Here is a 20,913-nt window from a genome sequence, read left to right as displayed (position 1 = left end):
CAGGAAGTCAGGAGAGAAAACTAGCACATGATGCTGTGTTTACCATGTGCCCTTCCAGATGAGAGAGAAACCCTGACTGTGTTTACCCTGCACCTTCTCACTTGAGAGAGAAACCCTGAATGCAAACGGCCATCTTGAACCAAGGCATCTTTCTCTGGATGCCTGATTGGACATTTCTATAGACTTGTTTTAATTGAGACATTTTCTCAGCCTCAGAACTGTAAACTAGCAACTTATTAAATTCCTTTTTAAGAAAGTCATTCCATTCCTAGTATATTGCATTCCAGCAGCTAGCAAACTAAAACAGTAAGTATATAACTGTAACAGTCTTTGTTGAGGCCTCTGAAAAGTCTGAGATGGCATCTAGTGAACTCTTTTAGGTAAACCACAACTCTTCTAGGAGTTTTAAGGGTTTGGTGGCATCAAAGTCTGACATTACTGAAATAGGGACAAGCCTACCTTAGAAAGAATTGTAGATAAGGCTTTTAGGGCATGGAGTGAACTTAAACCAGGTATAAGGTAAATCCTTTTTTTTTTTTCTTTACATGGGCAGGAATGGGGAAATTGAACCTGGGTCTATGACATGACAGGCGAGAACTCTGCTACTAAGCCACTGTTGCCCACTCGGTAAAACCATATTTTAAAAGAAAATTGTACTAACAAAAGTACCACCACCTTTGATTAAAAGATACTGAGACCTTTCAAAACAAAAAATATGCTTCTTGGCCCCAAAATAACTGTAAGCAAAAAGCAGAACGAGAAAGTTATTCAGCTATAAACACAGCTATTTCTTTTGTTAAACAAAAGAACACTCAGGGAGAGCCAAGGGAAATGAAAACAATAGAAAAAAAATTAAAATCAGTGGATTGGGAGACCAATTCCATGGAGGAGAATGTGAATATTGGTTCACACATCACAAATTATCAAAGAGAGTTCTGAAACATATTAAATGGCAACTGATCATGATCAAGTATATTTTATTTGTATTATTAAAGAATAATTCAATATAAGGCATGGTACATTGAAAAATATTAGCACAAATTTTTCCATTCATAAATAAATGTCTTTTCAATGTTTCATTACCACTTCTCTGTTCAAAGGATGGATATTATTTCCCCATTGATTTTGATTTGGCTTTGTGACTAGCTTAGATTAATAGAATATGATAGGAGTAACATTCTGGAATTTACAGGCTTAGGATTTAAGAGTTTAAAATTTTCTCTTCATGCCCTTAGACCTTTGCGAATACCATGCTGTAAAAAGCTCTGATAAATAAACTTTGAAAATAAAAAGACACATGGAGAAGGGAAACCTCAAACATGAAAGAACTCATGAGATAGAACGGTCCAGTCAGACCCCCGTAGATGCACCAGGTATGTTAGTGAGGTCTTCTTAGATACATTCTGCACAATTGACAAACCCAGTCAACACTACATGAAAGAGAGTTGAACCATCACTGTTAAGCTCTGAACAAATCCTAGAATCATGAAAAGTGATACACACCAATGGGAATTGTTAAATTCAGGAGACTGGCAATCTGAATTGTTAGCATGAATATAAAATAACTGATTATAAGAGTGAAATATAATACACACAACCAGTAAGGAAAGCTCTTTGACATTTTTCATGAAGTTTAACTTTTTTTTTTATCTTGTAAGGGCTGGTGGACTCTTTCCACTCAAGTGTTGACCTTCTAACCTGGCCCATAGCCCCCTCCCCCAGACAACATACGATAATGAAGGACTCAACATATCTTCATCTGTGATTGGTCATGTATGAGGCTTACTTGATTGTTCCTCTCTAAGGGCAGCTAAATACACAAATGAAAGACTCAACATACCTTCATTTGCGGTTGGTCAAAGACAAATGAATAATTACAGTAATAAGGTGTAGAAAACTCACTTTTTAATTGGCTATTTTCTAAGGCTAGACTCCTTTGTGTTAGGGACTAAGCCAAAAGGAGCTTGCGTGCCCCCATGCTTTGCACTCACTAGCCACTTGTTCCTGCGAGTCCCTTTCTCATGCGAAGGAAATAAAAGAGCTTCTGCCATACTGCATGAGTGACAGGAGAACTAACTTGAACTAGCAACGTTAAGCTGGTAACACTGCACTAGTAATGCTGATCTGGTAACACTGCTCCATACAATCCTATATTCCAGCCACTCCACTCAGGTAGATATTTCTAATGTAAGAGGGAATGAAAACAAATGTCCACAGAAGGACTTTAAAAGAATGTTCTTGGCAGCTTTATTAATAATTATTCCCTAAACTGGAGATAAGAAGACACAAGAATTGTTTTACACTTAAATGGGACATTTTAATGGATATATGTCAAACACATGTTGACTGTAAGAAGCCAAACACAATAGAGTACACACTGTATGCTTGTATTTAGGTTACTTTCTTTGGTATGCTGCATGATGTGGGGGTGGTCACATTTCATTCCTTTTCCATGCGAGTATCCCATTTTTGCAGAAATTTTTTTGTTTTTGTTGAATTTGTTTGTTTGATTGGCATTTTGTCATTTTTTTTTTTTAAGAAGGGCATGGGTGGGAATTAAATTAGGTCCTCCTGCATGGCAGGTGAGAATTCCACCACCAAACTACCCTTGCATCCCCTGTATTTAGGTTACTTTTAAGAGCACACAAAACTAACCAAGGTTGATAAAAATCAGAGTAATGGTTAGTTTACTATATATATATATATATATATATGGATACAATTTGCTGAAAAGGGTCTCAAAGCAACTTTCCAGTGTGATGGAAATACTCTGTCTTGATATTTGTGGTGATAATAGGCATATAAATGCTCAAGAGTTCATAGATCTGCATACTTAAAGTTCAGTAATTTTACTGTACATAAATTACAAGTCAGTGAAGTTCAGGAGAAAGTGCCGTGCGCATGTACACACATACACTAGCTTTGATCCTCTGTTTACTCTTCAGTGAATTTATCTTTCATATATACTTGCATGTGTCCAAAAATGACATATAATTCAGGTTTAATTATTTCAAAATAGGTTGTAGTAGCTAAATAAATGGAAATAACCTATATGCCCATTTTTAGGAAAGAATTTTTTAAATGCTGTATATTCAAAAATTGAATAATAGTATTCAGTATATTTACAGTTGGGGAACTTCATGCATAAATACAGACAATTTTCCAAGATACATTGTAGATGAAAAAGCTGAGGTACAAAATATTGTGTATTGTATGCCTCAAATATGTAAGTATACTATAAAGGGGGATGGAATGTATAAGAAAATTTACTTATATAATGATGCTTTTGAAAGTTCACACAAGAAATTGATAATAATTTCCTCTGTGCAGTGTGGATTTTAGATCAAGGACTAGAAAGGGAAAATTTCTCACTTTGTATATATTTATACTTAAAAAATATTTATGAAAAAACATTTCTGTAAGCATAGTTCCCATGTAAAAGTGATATGTTTAAAATATTATACTTTATTATACTACCATCTCCATGTTAGTAAATTGCACCGTAATTCACAGTCAATCCATCAAAAATTTTAGGAGTTATTCCTGATCCCTCACTCCAGACATGATATCAATGAGCAAGTCCCGCAGTTTTACCATCAAAATGTATGTCAAGTTCCCTTTATTTCTTCTACCACTATGTCTTCTCACCCTAACTTTCTTAGCCCTCATCAGCTCTTATATCTGGTAGTACAAAATCTCCAAACTGTTGCTTCTACTCTTGGCTCCCTCAAATCCATTCTCTACAGTCGTCAGAGTGCCTTTTTAAAAATGTAATGCATATTACAGCACTCTCCATTATACTAAAGTAAGGACAAAATGCCATGCACTGGGCAACATCTGCCTTCCTCCCTGACCTTGCTTAAACTTTTCTACCATTTAGCCATTATTGTCTTGCCACTCTGCTCTCTTCTCTGCTTCTCAGGGCACCAACTTTCCTCCCCTTTGTGGCCTTTGTCCTTGTTTATCCCACTGCTTGGAAAGTGCTTCTTTTAGTTGGCCCAAAGGCTACATTTGCCTAGTCATTCCAACCCAAGCTCAAGTGTTCCTCTTCTGAAAGGACTTTTTTAAAAATTTAAATGTTTAAATTTCTCTAAAATAGCACCATCTGTATTCCCAGGCACTCTCTGACCTATTACTTTATTAAAATTTTTATTCTCAACTAGAATGTGAAATGAGACTGTTCAGCACAGTCCTTGTTGAATTGCTGGCTAATAAACTGTCTCCATTATTATAGGGCTCTGTGTTTGGTATTTTCACCATAAACGGGTGTTTTATTGTCTAGTAAACCAGTACAGATCAATCTAAGAAACATCAATGAAAAAGGCAAAAACATAATGAGTATTCAGTTCATTCTAATATTCTAAAACAAAATTTAATACTCTAAAATAATATTCCAAAATTCTAAAAATATTCTAAAATATCCTAAAATTGTAAAGCTTTGTCAGAAGAGCAGAAGACTTATTGGGGACTAGTTAAGATCTCAATATCATTTTCTTCCTTTGTAGTAAATGCTGAGAAGAGAGATATCTGGGAAGTCAGTAATTATAAAAACAGAAATCAAAAGAAAACAAAATTGCATTGTCAAGGATTTCCCTTCCTTAACCTACCCCCATCTCTCTCTTCCTTTGTCCTGTATATTTTTTTGTGGTACATACATTTCTGTGGGTATTGTTTCACTGTCTCTTAATCTTTTCTCCTAATTTTTCATGCTTGTATTTCCATTTTCCTCTTCTGTTCTTCTTTTTTTCCAATTACCTTTCTTAAGCTTTTTTTGTATAATGTAGCATATATACAAAGGAAAGAAAGAAAGAAAAAAAAGCAATAGTTTTCAAAACCCTCTTCAACAAGTAGTTACAGGACAAATCCCGGAGTTTGTCATGGACTACCACACCATCATCTTAGATTTTTTTCCTTTTAGCTGTTCCAGAACATTGGAGACTAGAAGGAATAAATATTTTTCTATTATCACAATTGACTTTCTTTATTATTTTTATGCAAAGTAATATATATATATACAAAAAAGCAATACATTTCAAAGCACAGCACAACAATTAATTTTAGAGAGTTTGGTATGGGTTAAAATTCCACAATTTTAGATTTTTATTTCTAGCTGCTCTAAGATACTAAAGACTAAAGGAAATATCGATATAATGATTCAGCAATCATACTCATTTGTTAAACCCTACTTTCTCTGTATAACTCCACCATCACATTTGATCTTTCTGTCCCACTCTCTAAGGGTATTTGGGCTAAACCCATTCTAAATTTTTCATGTTGAAAATGGTTGTTAATAATATGGGATAAAAGGAAACAACTTTGAACATATGTCATTTTATTTGTAAGTATGTTTATAAAATAAATTCCAAGAAAAAGAGAAAGTTAGAAATATGGATAAAATGATCATTGGGAAAACCCTAACCAAAACCATTCCAGCCAATACTAAAGAACATCTAAGGCAATATATGTGATTTTACAAATGTTCCATGCACTAGGGTAACTTTCTGGAAACCTACAATCTCCAGCTGGGTCCTAGGACCAGATAAGTCCTGAATCCTAGAGGGGTCAGTCTCTCCAGAACATCAGCTAGTTCCATCCCCCTACCCCATATTATTGACAGCCCCTTCCAGCATGAATAAATTAAAATGGGCATAGCCAAAATACCCCTTAAGATAGGGATAGAAAAATCAAAGGTGATGGTGGAGTTATATGGAGAAGACAGGATTTAACAAATGAATATGAATATTGAATCATTAAATTGATATCTCTCACTAGGGATGTTTGGGCTATGGCCATATTACTTTTAAATGTTGGAAGGGGCTGTCAATAATAAGCAGTAGGGAGATGGAATTAGCTGATGTTCTGGAGAGGCTGGGTCCTGTAGGTTTCAGGACTTATCTGGTCCTGGGACTCATCTGGAGGTTGTAGCTTTCTGGAAAGTTACCCTAGTGCATGGAACATCTGTAAAATCATATATATTGCCCTAGATATTCTTTAGGGTTGGCTGAAATGGTTTTGGTTAGGGTTTTCCCAATGATCTTTTTATCCATATTTCTAACTTTCTCTTTTTCTTGAAATTTATTCTATAAACTTACAAACAAAATGACAAAAGTTTGAAGTTGTTTCCTTTTAGCACAGATTACAACAGGAAAAGGAAAATATTATTTCCCTCTCTTTAACTCTTTCTTACACTTTTCATCATCTCCTGCTGCATTTCTGGCCAAACAGCATTATTTGAATGAAAGTGTATTTGACTGTTTATTGTATTTATTTGACTGTTACTGTAATATGTATGCTTTTTATTTTTACTTTAATGTGGCTTAATCCATCCCATACTTCTTTTAATTTACAGCAAACTATGAAATTAAGTTGAATTTGTATTGTTATAAATATTTGTATTCTACATAATAATCTTCAATTGAAAAACAATAATGTCCTTAGTTTCCTATAGTAGAATATAGAAATCACACATTAAAAAAATGAATAACTGTATATGAAGATCACAATAGAGTTTTCTTTCATTTGAGAGGGTATACTCCTAGAGTTACATAAGACTCCATGCCATTCTCTAATTTAAAGAAATTCCTGAAAAATATTTTTAAGCGTAATATATTCTCTTTCTGTGTACCTTTTCCTCACCAAATACATGCAGATACTAACATAATTACCATTGTTTTAGCCTCACTACCATATGGAACTGCAATGGTTTCTAATCACATAAATGAAAGTTTAATACCTCAAATAACCTTCCTTGGCTTACACCAAAATCATACCAAAAATCATACATGATGTTCCATCATCGCTGTCACTGACAAAATAAGTTCAAACCTCAAAATGACCCAGTGGCACATGTTTTGAATATGTGATCCTTAAAATATTCTAATCTTTTTTCTTTGCCTAATTTTAATTAGCATTCTAGTAACTCCCATTGGAAATATTCTGAGGGACTGAGGCATCTGTAAAACACCAAAGCACATTTTCTATTGCATCATAAATTAGCAGAGCAGAATTTAGAACCCATGCTATTTAATATGAGAAGATATATATATATATATATATATAATATATGTATAAGAAAAAACATTCAGGGATGATCAATTAATTTCTCTTCCAACAGAAAGAAGAGGATAGCCATTCGTTTGCACTGGAACCCTGGAAAGGTAAAATTTTTGGTTATTCTTCATATTTAACCATAGGAATATTTAAATAAATTGTCCATATAATAATTGTAAAGCCTGTGTTTGCACAATATGTTTCACTACCCAGTTTAAAATTAAGGCAACAAGGAAAAATTTGCTACAAATTCAGATAGCAAAGTTCTTAACTTCTAAATAGTAAACACTTAGATACTTTTTTATCAGCTGTCAAAACTGTGAATGTTCTCAAAATATCAAGTAGAAAGTTCTTACAAATATGTACATTGCTATAGTAATGATGCATGTCACCAAATATTTTCCTGATTTCAGGAAAATATGAACATACAAATATTTTTACAATTAACATATGAAAATCTTAACCACCTAAATGGTTATCTTAGTTAGCTTATCCATAATAATATTTAAAAAAATTCTAAGTAATCATTGTAAAGCCTCTTTGTACAATATGCTTCATAAACCAATTTAAAATTTAAACAAGGAGTGAAAAAATCTATAGATAAAAATATCAGAGTTTCTTAAATTCTAAATATTAAACAATATCTTAAATACCACTTATTTATCAAAATATTAAGTAAAATGTTATTAAAAATATCAACTTTGCTACAGTAGTGAGCTTACCTAAGTTTTAATAGACTCATTCTAGTGTTTTATTGGTCTGGTAAATTTCTAGCGATGTGGTATATAGTAGAACCAGTGGGTCCCATTATCATGGGCCCAATTTTACATCTGTCAGGAAAAATGGGTCCCTGTGCTGAGTAAATTATATACAGGGCCTAATGTCAGTAATTCAGACACTGCCTAGACCTTGAACAGTAATGCTGCTAGGGGTACTGCAGGAACAGAAGACCAGCCTACATCTAGAATAAGTGTAGGTTTCAGAAAAGATAAATCATTATTTATCCATAGTGGCAGAGGGTTTGATATAAGCAACTTGTTACCAAGTAGCTTGCTGGACTTTTCAATGAGTTATATCATATAGACGGTCAGCATTGGTCTCTGCAGCTGTCTAGATGGTCATTAATTAGTAGCAGTGATTAAATAAACTGTGGTAAGAGGTTGTTCTTGTTTGCTAGCTGCAAGAATGCAATATACCAGGAACAGAATGACTTTTTAAAAGGGGAATTTAATAAATTGTAAGTTTGGAGTTCTAAGGCTGATAAAATGTCCCAATTAAAACAAGTCTGTAGAAATGCCCAACAAAAGGCATCCAGAGAAGGATACCTTGGTTCAAGAAGGCTGATGATGTTCAGGGTTCTTCTCTCATCTGGAAGGGCACATGGTGAACACCATCATCTGCTGGTTTCTTCTGCTGGCTTCATGTTTCATGAAGCACCCCAGGAGGAAATTTCCTTCTTCATCTCCAAAGGTCGCTGGCTGGTGGACTCTCTGCTTTGCGGCTATGTCGTTCTGTTCTGCTTTCTCTGAATCTCTTCCACTCTCCAAAATATTTCCTCTTTTATAGGATGACAGGAACTTATCAAGACCCACCCAAATGGGTGGAGACATGTCATCACCTAATCCAGTTTAACAATCACTCTTGATTAGATCACTTCTCCAGGGAGATGATCTGATTACAGTTTCAAATATACAGTATTGACTAGGGATTACTCTGCCTATATGAAATGGGATTTAGATTAAAACATGGCTTTTTTACAGGACATACATCCTTTCAAACCAGCACAGAGGCCCATGTTTTTTTGTCTCATAGATGACTTCAATCCTGCCACTTTGGCTCCTACATTTGTGAACATATTTTACAAGCACTGGGATGACAGATGACAGAGGTTGCCTCACCTGTGCTGTGTTAAATTATTCTATTTATCCCATTTTCTAGGTCCTTCACTGTGGGGGGCATTCATATAACACACAAAGATTTTCATGCTTGTGCTCACTCCTGTAATTCAATTTGTATGCTTCTTCCCCAGATATTTTTGACTGATTTTCTAATCTTGCTTCTTCTGAATTAAAAAGTCCATTTGTTACAGCCCAACAGCCCATGAGTATCCTTATTTCAGACCTGTTTTCTGATCATATTAATGGGCAACAAAGTTTATTGCTTTCATCTCTTTTGCATAGAGGAACATACCTGCGCCTTTATGGTCAGTGTCTTAGTGGAGCTGAATGCAGTAGCCATCGATTTTTGGCTCACATGAATATGTTGATTCAACTCATCTATGAATCAGGGGTAAGTTTTTCCTTCCTTCATTACTTGGTTGTTGGTACTCGTAAGGATGTCATAGGCATAAACTGAGGGAGAGATATTGGCACAGCAGAAGTAGTTGATGTGTCCTCCAAACCTGTTTGGTCAAATCTACTAATGTATCCATTTCCATTGCACCATGAGTTGCTGCTGCCCTTGATTGAGTTTATGACTTCATGGATTGATAATACCCAACTCATGATGAGAATTATAATCACTTGTTTTCCCATGTAAGATGCTCAAATTTATTCCCTTCCCCACCAAAGGAAATCAGAATCTTCTTTTTAAACAATGAATAATCTTATGCAGTAAAATCATGATTTTGTTCTAGAATTTAGTGATGTATTCTATATGTCTCCTAATGATACTTGTCCCATGGTATTCTTATCCACACTTCTAGAATCATTCAGTCTGCTAGCTCACACAGCCTGAGCAGCAGGGCAACATGGAAGATAACATGGACCTAGGGAGAGGTTTCTTTTGCTATAGGTTGCCAAATCATCAGTCTTTAAAGTCAACCTCTTAATACGTAGGTTAGAGCATTATTCAAGGAGTGTGTTTTTTTTACCTGCTTCTCGAATCCAGAGTCTCACTAAATCCTGTGCCTCTTTCTTAGCAGAAGGGCTTGCAAAATGCCATAGCTGATCCTTTATCCAAGATGGATAAACCCTGACTTGATAATTGGTTGACCTAAGTTTATCATTCTTTCTTCAGAATATCAAGGGAATAAAAAGTCAGCTAACTCCCCATATTTCTGTACTTACCATTGTCTCCATCCCATTTTACTAACAGAACTATTACATAGCCAATAGTAAAAGGAAATTATTAAGAATTTGCTTATTACCTTGGAAATAGCTCAACTTTTAAATAGACAAATTTGAAAATCAAATTTTGTTGGCACTATATTTCAAATTTATGAAGTACTAAATTAATCAGAAGTTACCAAATGTCTTGGATTTGTTTCATTCTGTGTCAGCAATCTGAAATATGATGATATGGGAAGACTGAGATGTGAGAAGCCTAGATAATCATTACCTAAACATTATTGCAAATGTAGAAACCACACTCTTTTACAATTAGCAGCACTTTAAAAATTTTAATTTTATTTTTTTCTTTTAACAGCATGTTTTAATAACTGCATTTTCATCTCTTTTCCCAAGTCTGCTATGACAGATAAATGACTGTAGAATGAAAAATCTAAGCACCCAAGGGGAAATCAGATTTAAGATACTCAGAAAAACATCAACCCTACTTTGAAGTTATTTTGAATGAAGCTTTTAATTATTACCTTTTTTTGTTTATTTAAGTAATTTGTCTAGGCAATTGTTCAGCCAGTTAATTCACTTTGCTTTGGTGAAGTAGAATGAAGAAAATTGCTTTTTTGCTCAGTAATTTTCAGAACTTCTGCCTTCAAAAGTACGGACAATCCTGCATCTTTGGTTCTTTATGAAAGGAAGTCCAATTATAGGTGAACTTGACTTTGTGGTACAGATGACCTTCTGAAGGCTGTTAATTGAAGTTCTGTAAATTGTATCTTATTTTACTATGGCCTTTCATTCCATTTTAGAGTCATCCTTGGAAAAATAAGTGGTCAAAGTTTAAAATAAAATGTATAATTAAACTAACAGGTGTGATTACATAACCAAAGGTAAAATTAAAATGAATAACTAAAGTAACAATTCTGGTTACATGTTTTAAAGAAAAGAAGCTCTTTATAAGACATTTTTTATAATATGTAAATATGCCATACAGAACAAATACTGAAACAAAATATGGTACTAAAACCTGCCATTTAGGACTGGATTTGCAGCAAAGGGAGTTAAGTCCTTACTAATGCCTGGTCCTTTACATTCTATCTTAACCTTATTCTAGTTAAACAACAGCCATTACATTTCTAGTTATTATTTTGGGTGCTATCTAACCTACCACTTAATGTCCTGCTAAGGCTATTAGGCTGTTTCTTTCTGATGCTTCAAGTAAAAACATGGATTTTTCTTTGGAGGTAGAGTGGTATGATCATACTTGCAAGGTTGAATTTATGTCAAACAAAAAACCTCTTTTTATCAGTGTCTCCCAGTGGAGAAGAATTTTCTTATAGCATTAATCCTCAGATAAGTCTGTTACCTACATTACATCCTAAGCTGTTGCTCCAGCTCTGGAATACAAGACAGATTTATGGTGTCTTTAAGAAACTGGATTATTTGTGAAGGGTCCAATTTGCTTAAGACAATTTTATTTCTTAAATAAGACTAGCCTATCATGTAGTGGGTAATATTTAGGATGAAAATGTGCTTTGTTATATTGGGTCCCTAAACAAAATTATTGACTTTTATAAAAAAATCTCACTCATGTCTTACTGACATAAGGTGTGATAGAAAATTGTACACCATATGTTTTATGAACAAGTCTTTTTATGTTTTATGAACAAGTCTTTCAGACTTAAAACTTTGCTTAAAGCAGCCTTTATCTCCTTGTTCCTGAGGCTATAAATAAGAGGAGTTATTACAGAATAAAACAAGGTCACAATTTTTTGCATTTTAGCTGGGTGTTCTGAACCAGGGCTAACATACATCACCATAACAGAACCAAAAAACAGGACAACCACAGCCAGATGAGAAGCACATGTGGAGAAAACCTTATGTTTGCTTGCAGTTGAGGGCATCCGAAGCACAGTCAGAATCACCAGAGCGTAGGAGCAAAGGATAAAGAGAAAGTTATCAGTCATGAAGATAGCATTGAAAGTAAATAAATGAACTGTGTGGTTGTATCTTCAGAACAGGACAGCATCGTCAAAGGGACAGGATCACACATAAAATGATTGATAACGTTTGGGCCACAATAAGGTAATTGTGAAATGAGAACAATAGGAGTTAGGAAGAGGATGAACCCACGTGACCATCCAAAGATGATGAGGCCAGTGTACAGCTCTTTAGTCATGATGCGTGGATAATGCAGGGAATGGCAGATGGCCAGGTACCTGTCAAAGGCCATGATGCAAAGGTAGAAGCCTTCATCACACCCAAAAGAGAAGAAGAAATAGAACTGCATGAAACAACCCACAAAGGAGATGGACTTACTTGTGGAGAGGAAGTTGGCCAACATGTTAGGGACAGTCGTGGAGACATAACATATTTCCAGGAAAGAGAAATTCCCCAGGAGGATGTACATGGGGGTGTGAAGGTGCCAGTCCTACTGCACAGCACAAGCTATGGCTGCATTTCCCATCAGAGTCAGAGTGTAGGTTACTGAGAAGAGGCCAAAGAAGAGGAGCTGCACTTCTGGGCTTGAGGGAAAGCCCAGGAGGATAAAGTGGGTAACAGAGTTAGTAGATTCTCTTCCGGATGCATTCATTATCCTGGAAATAATGGAGATAGCAGCAGTTATCAATGTTTAATGAAAAATATTGTTTTTACCTGGAAACACCAAATTTCTTTGGCATTTATTTGAGAAAGTAATAAATAATGAGGTGTCTACTAAAGTAAAAAAGTGTGATTTCACAACTCATTCCTGAAGAATGTTTCATTTTAATAGGGTGCAGATAATAGTAAATGAAAATAACATGATTTGGGGCAAACATCAAATAAGCTCAGGTGTTGGATTACACGTAAGAAATTCAAATAGTTTTCATTTGATGCCACTTAATCTCTGCTTCTGTATTTCTTCATCTGTTTACCATATAGGATATTTATGAACAAATTGGCACATGTGAAAGTTCTTTCTAAAGAATTATATAAAACCAATTTATTCTAATTAGAGTGGTAAAAATAAAGTAAGTACAAGTCACATCAAGACATTTCAAAAGGCTCTTTCCCATTGTGGTACAGAGCACAGAGAATGTTTCTCTTTATTTCCATGATGTTGTAAAGTGATAATGATAAGGGGCTCTTTGGTTCCAGGATATATGTTTTTTATAGGACTGTACCCAACATGTTTGGCATATAAAAAATGCTTCTGTTCCATCGAGACTGCTAGATTCAAATCCATCAAAGGGTTAAAAGTTTTGACTCACTCCTATATGAATGTGTGAAGTACATATACCACTTGGGAGCAACTGACCTTTGGGAGAGCTGCAGATCAAGTGACTGGACTTCTGAATGTGGCTTGACTTGGCTGATTATGCTGCAAAGAAGGAGGCAAATAGATAAAAGTTTTTAATTGGTTATAAGTTTCCATATTACTTTCCTCATAAGTGCTTTCTATACTTGACATTTTTTCCCCTCTTTTACACATGCAACTGACATTTTGAAAGTACCCATCCTAAGCATTTTCTATTGAAACAACCTTGAAACATGGAATATCTTTCTTCAATCACCCCTCATAACTTTTCTTTAGTTTTTTGTTGTTGAATCATAGCTTACCTTTTAAATTTTATCCCCTTAAAACCCAGCCCTTGCTGTTATCGAATTTGGCTCCTAAAGTGGAAAGACTGCTACTTCGTGTTTTTGGCCTATAGGGCTATGTAGATTGTGTCTGTCATGTCTGCTCATAACTTGTCATTTCAGCTTATTTACTGCCCATGTTGATCACATCATAGAAGCTGACACTGGAGGCTCAGCGCCATCCTTTCTCAGATTATTGGAGGTTTTTGTTTGTTGTTTTTAGTCCTATTGGACAAAGATTCTACCTTGATCTTCTGTGATTGTGTAGTTCAATTCCTAAAAGTACAAATCCTAAAAGCTTATTTGTGTAGTATAAATCCTAAAAGCTTATTTAGGATTTTTGTCCTGACCAATTCTTTGATTTTCTCAGCTGAGGCTGTGTTCTCTGGTCTGGACACAGAAAACTAACTCTGATGGCAGTGAACCAAGTCCTTCCCAAGCAATTCTAGAAATGAAAATAAAGTGCCTTGAAATTGAGAATATTTAAATTGCACTTGTTGTACAGATACCGAGTACAAAATATACATAAGGAAAGGGAGAGAAAACAGAATTTGGCAGCTGATGTAAAAGGCAATTGGTGACTTCCGGAGAAGATGGCGGCTTAGTAAGAGCGCGGGTCTTAGTTCCTCCTCCAGAAAAGCAACTAAAGAAACAGAAACAATACGAAACAGCTCCCGGAGTCACGACAGAGACCAAAAAGACAGCGTACCCCATTCTGGAACAGCTGAACGGGCAGGGAGAATCTGCTGCGGTGAGATACCCGAGGGGCGCGCGTTTTCCCGGCCGGGGCGGCTGGCGACTGGGGTCCCCTCCACGCACGTGTCTCCCCAGTCTGACTGGGAACGTTGGATAGCAGGGCCCTCCCGTCACGCTTGGCGTTTCAGGCCAGCTGGGCAATTAGGACCGGCACTTTCCCAAGCTGCGGCGGCCAGTGACCCCCGCCTCCACGCGCGGTTTCCTGGCCGACTGCCATGCAGACAAACGAGCGCCACGAGCGCCACCTACTGGGCAGGAAAAGAAAAACAGAGCCCAGAGATTTCACAGAAAAACCTTTCAACCAGCTGGGTCCCACACCCAGGGAAATCTGATCAAATGCCCAGACACCAGCAGAAAATAATGAATGACGCTCGGAAAATTGAAGATATGGCCCAGTCAAAGGAACAAACCAATAGTTCAAATGAGATACAGGAGCTGAGACAACTAATGCTGAATATACGAACAGAAATGGAAAAACTCTTCAAAAACCAAATCAATAAATTGAGGGAGGACATGAAGAAGACATGGGCTGAACAAAAAGAAGAAATAGAAAATCCGAAAAAACAAATCACAGAACTTATGGGAGTGAAGGACAAAGAAGAAAAAATGGAAAAAACAATGGATACCTACAATGGTAGATCTAAAGAGACAGAAGCAACAATTAGTGAACTGGAGGATGGAACATCTGAATTCCAAAAAGAAACAGAAACTATAGGGAAAAGAATGGAAAAACTTGAGCAGGGGATCAGGGAACTGAATGACAATATGAAGCGGACAAATATACGTGTTGTGGGTGTCCCAGAAGGAGAAGAGAAGGGAAAAGGAGGAGAAAAACTAATGGAAGAAATTATCACTGAAAATTTCCCAACTGTTATGAAAGACCTAAATTTACAGATCCAAGAAGTGCAGCGCACCCCAAAGAGAATAGACCCAAATAGGCGTTCTCCAAGACACTTACTAGTTAGAATGTCAGAGGTCAAAGAGAAAGAGAGGATCTTGAAAGCAGCAAGAGAAAAACAATCTGTCACATACAAGGGAAACCCAATAAGACTATGTGTAGATTTCTCAGCAGAAACCATGGAAGCTAGAAGACAGTGGGATGATATATTTAAATTACTAAAAGAGAAAAACTGCCAACCAAGACTCCTATATCCAGCAAAATTGTCCTTCAAAAATGAAGGAGAAATTAAAACATTTATAGACAAAAAGTCACTGAGAGAATTTGTGACCAAGAGACCAGCTCTGCAAGAAATACTAAAGGGAGCACTAGAGTCAGATATGAAAAGACAGAAGAGAGAGGTATGGAGTAAAGTGTAGAAAGAAGGAAAATCAGATATGATATATATAATACAAAAGCCAAAATGGTAGAGGAAAATATTATCCAAACAGTAATAATACTAAAAGTTAATAGACTGAATTTCCCAATCAAAAGACATAGAATGGCAGAATGGATTACGACCCAGCAATACCGCTGCTAGGTATCTACTCAAGGGACTTAAGGGCAAAGACACAGACGGACATTTGCACACCAGTGTTTATAGCAGCATTATCTACAATTGCAAAGAGATGGAAACAGCCAAAATGTTCATCAACAGACGAGTGGCTAAACAAACTGTGACGTATACCTACGATGGAATATTATGCAGCTTTAAGACAGACTAAACTTATGAAGCATGTAATAACATGGATGGACCTAGAGAACATTATGCTGAGTGAGTCTAGCCCAAAACTAAAGGACAAATACTGTAAGGTCCCACTGATGTGAACCGACATTCGAGAATCAGCTTGGAATATATCATTGGTAACAGAGACCAGCAGGAGTTAGAAACAGGGTAAGATAATGGGTAATTGGAGCTGAAGGGATACAGACTGTGCAACAGGACTAGATACAAAAACTCAAAAATGGACAGCACAATAATACCTAAGTGTAATGTAACTAGGTTGTAACACTGAATGAAGCTGCACCTGAAATATGGTTTTTTGTTTGTTTGTGTGTTTGTATCTTTTGTTTTTGTTTTTTTTTCTTTTTCCTTTTTATATATATATATATTATTAGTATTATTATTTTAATTCTCTTCTCTATATTAACATTCTATATCTTTTTCTGCTGTTTTGCTAGTTCTTTTCCTAAATCGATGCAAATGTACTAAGAAATGATGATCATACATCTATGTGATGATACTAAGAATTACTGAGTGCATTTGTAGAATGGAATGATTTCTAAATGTTGTGTTAATTTCTTTTCTTTTTTTGATTAATAAAAAAATTTAAAAAAAAAGGCAATTGGTATTAATAAATTTCTAAAATGCCCTTACCTGTGGGATGATCACAAATTATTCTGCTGAATTGTTTTTCAAAGAAAAATTAACTCAGCCACACAGGTTTTAATGTATCCAATTTCTTTTTAAATGGTGTGACTGATATTTCATCTTTGCTTTTTAAATTTTTTTTTGTGTTTGATATATAAAACATTTTATTTTTTGTACTTTATTCTCCGACCAGTGTCATAGTTTCTCAGTACTATTCTCAGCTATCCCAATTTGTTGCTTTTACTGATAGTGGGATATGAAATTAATTTTTGTATTCTTTTCCTTTTTTGGCATGGGCAGGCACTGGAAACTGAACCTGGGTCTCTGGCATGGCAGGCATGAATTCTGCCTGCTGAGTCCCCATGACCCACCCTCAAATCCATTTTAATACTCACCTTTTTTGGGTCTACTGTTAAAAGTATCTCTTGGGGATACTAAGTGTATAAAGTCACGGTCCAAAGAAGACTATTAGTGTAACAAGCAAAAATGACACAGTTGATGAATGATTTTGTCATTTAAGGACAGTTGTTTCCCATAAAATCAAAACATATTAAAATAGTGAAACTGAGGGCCTGGAGAGATGAGATGATATCAGTGGTATCAGACATCTGCTATTTACTCTCTATTGAAGGAGTGAAAACACACACACACACACACCATAATATTAATAATAAATCTACCAGCAGTTTACAGTTATGTATTTCACATAAAATCGTCAGGCCTCTTTGTAAATATCATTCAGTATTTTAAAGGGATAAGGAAACTGGAAAAAATATTTCCCAACACCCAAGGAAACAAGAAGAAAATATTTTCAAGCTTCTCTCTCTGCATTTTATTCTAAACAAACACTTACGTCCTCCCATTCAATCCATTTGTGTAGAAAATCCGGCACTTGTTTCAACATGGTTTGCAGTATTAACTTACCTCTTGGATATGGACAGAGAAGAAATGTCAGAGAAGGGAAACAACATATTACCTCCCTAGAGGGTGAGAAGCATGAGAAGGACTTCTGAATAACTGGATGATCAAGTTTATAACCTTCCATGAATTGCAAAGAATGAATCTTAAAAGGTTTTTTCTCCCAAGATTCAAAGCTCATATTTATGATCAAGATGAAAGCCCAGTGAAGGTATTGTATATATTTATTTCTTTGCATCATGGCCTTTGGAGAGTTGGGATCCTCTCCCATGACAGCTTTAAAAAGTGTTTGCTGAATAAATTAGTACCTTTTCTGACTTTTATTTACAATGAAATCCCTAGTCTTTCTATTCCCTGAGGAAACCAGGCATTGCAGAAGGGTTCTGGGGAATGATTATATAGGAATAGAACTTGCTTTAATAGTGACAAGGAGAACTGCCATTAAAATCTTCCTTTCTATTTTGTTTTTGCATGGTCAGGCACCAGGAATTGAACCCAGGCTTTGGGTATGGCAGCCTAGAACTCTGCCTGCTGAACCACTGTGGCCTGCCCCCTTCTTTCTACTTTGAGGAGAAAATACTCTTTGTATACTAATATTAGTTCTCAAATTTGATGAGTAAAATTGTTAGTTGTCTTATTTATATCATAAGAGCATTCTTATGATAGCCACTAGAAAAATGGAATTTTAAGTGCTACAGTGGTCTAGTATTATTCTACAAGCATTTATCAAATACTTAACAGACACTGGGGGTGTAGTAAGCAAAACCAAAAATTCTGGACTAAAGCAATGCTATCTAAGATGAAAAAAAATCAAAGCATAACGTAATTTTTTTTCATTTGAGAAAAATGAAGCATGGGAATGGAATGGGGCATTGGACTTTAGGGCAGACCTTGTAATTATAATAGTGTTTTAAGGAAAGCCTAATAGAGATGTTAATATTAAAGTGCAGCCTTGAAAAAGTGGAGGGCATACCATAACGTATGGAAGGAATATAAGTTCAGGCAGAAGGAACAGCTAATGTTAGAACCCAGAGTATGCTTGGTGTGTTGGGTGAAAGGAAAGGAGGCTAGTGTTTGCCTAGAACTGAGTAAACTGGGTAATGGACCCAGTTCTATTATCTCCCAGTTCTGGCATCTCCAATTATTTTTTCTTTTCTTTTTCTTTTTTTGGAATAATGAAAACATTTAAAGATCAATTGTAATGAATGCACAGCTATATAATACTGTGAACTACCAATTTGGATGACTATATGGTATGTGAATATATAATACATACTAATAAGATTGCATTAAAAAACAGAATAGTGAACTAGGAGATAAAATCAAAGGCACAAGGAACAAAAAATATAAAAATTAGCAATTAAAGATAGGAGTTGAAAGGTTAACAGTAGTATAAGTCCTAGAAAGAGAATAACTGTTATTTAAAGAACTATTTGTTTATAGAATATAAGAGGCCATGAACAAAATATAATGGTTAAAATGGCATTGATTTCCTGTCCTATTCTCCAATAAAAGGAAACAGGGGATCCTTGAACAAATGGCTGATTTCTGGACCTGTTGCACAAACAGACAAGTTGAGCCTTGGGCACCCTGTGGTTTCATAAAGTGAGGAAGTGCTTAAGAACAACAAATAAACAAAAACAGCCACAGTAATGGGGTATGTCAGGAGGACACAGAAGCCAAGTAACAGAGCTTTCAATGGCCCAAACTGGAACAAAATGTAGTATAAATGTCCATGAGTTCATATTCATAGAAGACTCAAATCTGTGCAGAATTCCAAATTGTGTGAATACTGTCTCCAAGGAAGTGTATAGCACAACTTCCCACACTCAGAAGCATTAAATATAGAAAGGGGGGTAGTGATTTTAGTGTGAAGAAATCTGGCAAAGATGACCTCAGCAGGTTGATTAAGGTTAACATCAACATACCCTTGATATGGTATCAGAATGGCAGTGTACATCTGTTGGTCTTCCCAAACCCATAACCCTAGTTTAATGGACCACTCCTTCTCGAAACTGTCATAGCTAAGAGGAGTACAAAGAGACAGTACAACTAAATGTAATGTGGTATCTTATTTTGGTCTCACGCAGGTCTGGCGGTATCTGAGATTCTGATAAAGGTAGATTTCTCACTCAGGTCAGGGTACCTGATAACTCCACATGAAGCTGCCTGCTTGTCATTATTTCCTCTTTTCAGGAGGCCAAGGATGCCCTTATTTCAAATCATCCAGGGATTGCATCTGCCCAAAATCCATAGTGGTCCCTAGCACGTGTCTGGAGCTCTTCAGGGAGATCCAGCCTTGGTGGAGCCTGTATCTTTTTTGTATAATGCAGAACTTCATTGTAGCCTTCAATTCAAATTTTGGATTATGCACTTTTACAGGTTTCAGTCTTCATCAGTTCTGTCATGTAATCTGTTAGAATTTAGTTAGCATCTCCACAAAGCATTCTCCAAAATAGTTTTGATTTTTCTGATTTAGTGTCGTATTGACTCTGTAAATTTGATTCTGAGCTTTATTTTGAATTGCATATAGCTTCAATTATCCACAGTAATGAAAAAAAAAGGCAGATGCTCTGTCTTATATAAATGCTTAATTTTTAATTTCCTCAGACAGGTTTTTAAATTTTTTTGTTTCTAATCATGGGAATCATCATGTGGAAAGTAAGAGAATGAATCTTGTCAAGCACATTTTCATGACTTTAATTTTTAGACAGTGCTATATTTTATCTTCCCATCTTGTATGCCTATTCACTGTTTGTGATATAATTAATTTTTAATGAATAAATGCATTGCAATTCAGTTTTTTTGTGTTTTTTTCTTCTATTCCATAGTGACGATCCCAAGAGTACTCCCAAACAAGCTTCCTACTTTATGCTAATTTCTATCTCAAAGTCTGCTTCCTGGGAATCCAACCCATGTCAGAGGTTGAGAAAGTTGATGCTGGGAAAGTTTGGAAGTGGCAATGAGGACTCAGTCACTGGTTGTTTCTGGAGCACAGAAAGCCCTAGACACGAATTATAACATAAATTGTTATAATTTTCACCATGGATTGCCACTTTATACTAGAAGTACAGTCAAATTGGGTGTGATTGATAAGTTTGATTGATTTCTGGAAAGGGAAAGACAAAAAGCAACCATTGATTAATTATCAATTAAAAGCTAATATGATAGCTGGAGGTCCTTCTTGGTAAATACTT

General features: G+C 35.7%; 1 pseudogene; it reads right to left on the bottom strand.

The window, feature by feature from the left end:
• Positions 1–11,749: 11,749 nt before the first annotated feature.
• On the bottom strand, positions 11,750–17,271 carry LOC143655359 (olfactory receptor 11G2-like; annotated as a pseudogene).
• Positions 17,272–20,913: the final 3,642 nt, after the last annotated feature.

The sequence above is a fragment of the Tamandua tetradactyla genome, chromosome 14 (genome assembly GCF_023851605.1).
Source record: "Tamandua tetradactyla isolate mTamTet1 chromosome 14, mTamTet1.pri, whole genome shotgun sequence".
NCBI classification, from domain to species: Eukaryota; Metazoa; Chordata; class Mammalia; order Pilosa; family Myrmecophagidae; genus Tamandua; species Tamandua tetradactyla.
This window is presented reverse-complemented; position numbering and strand designations above follow the sequence as displayed.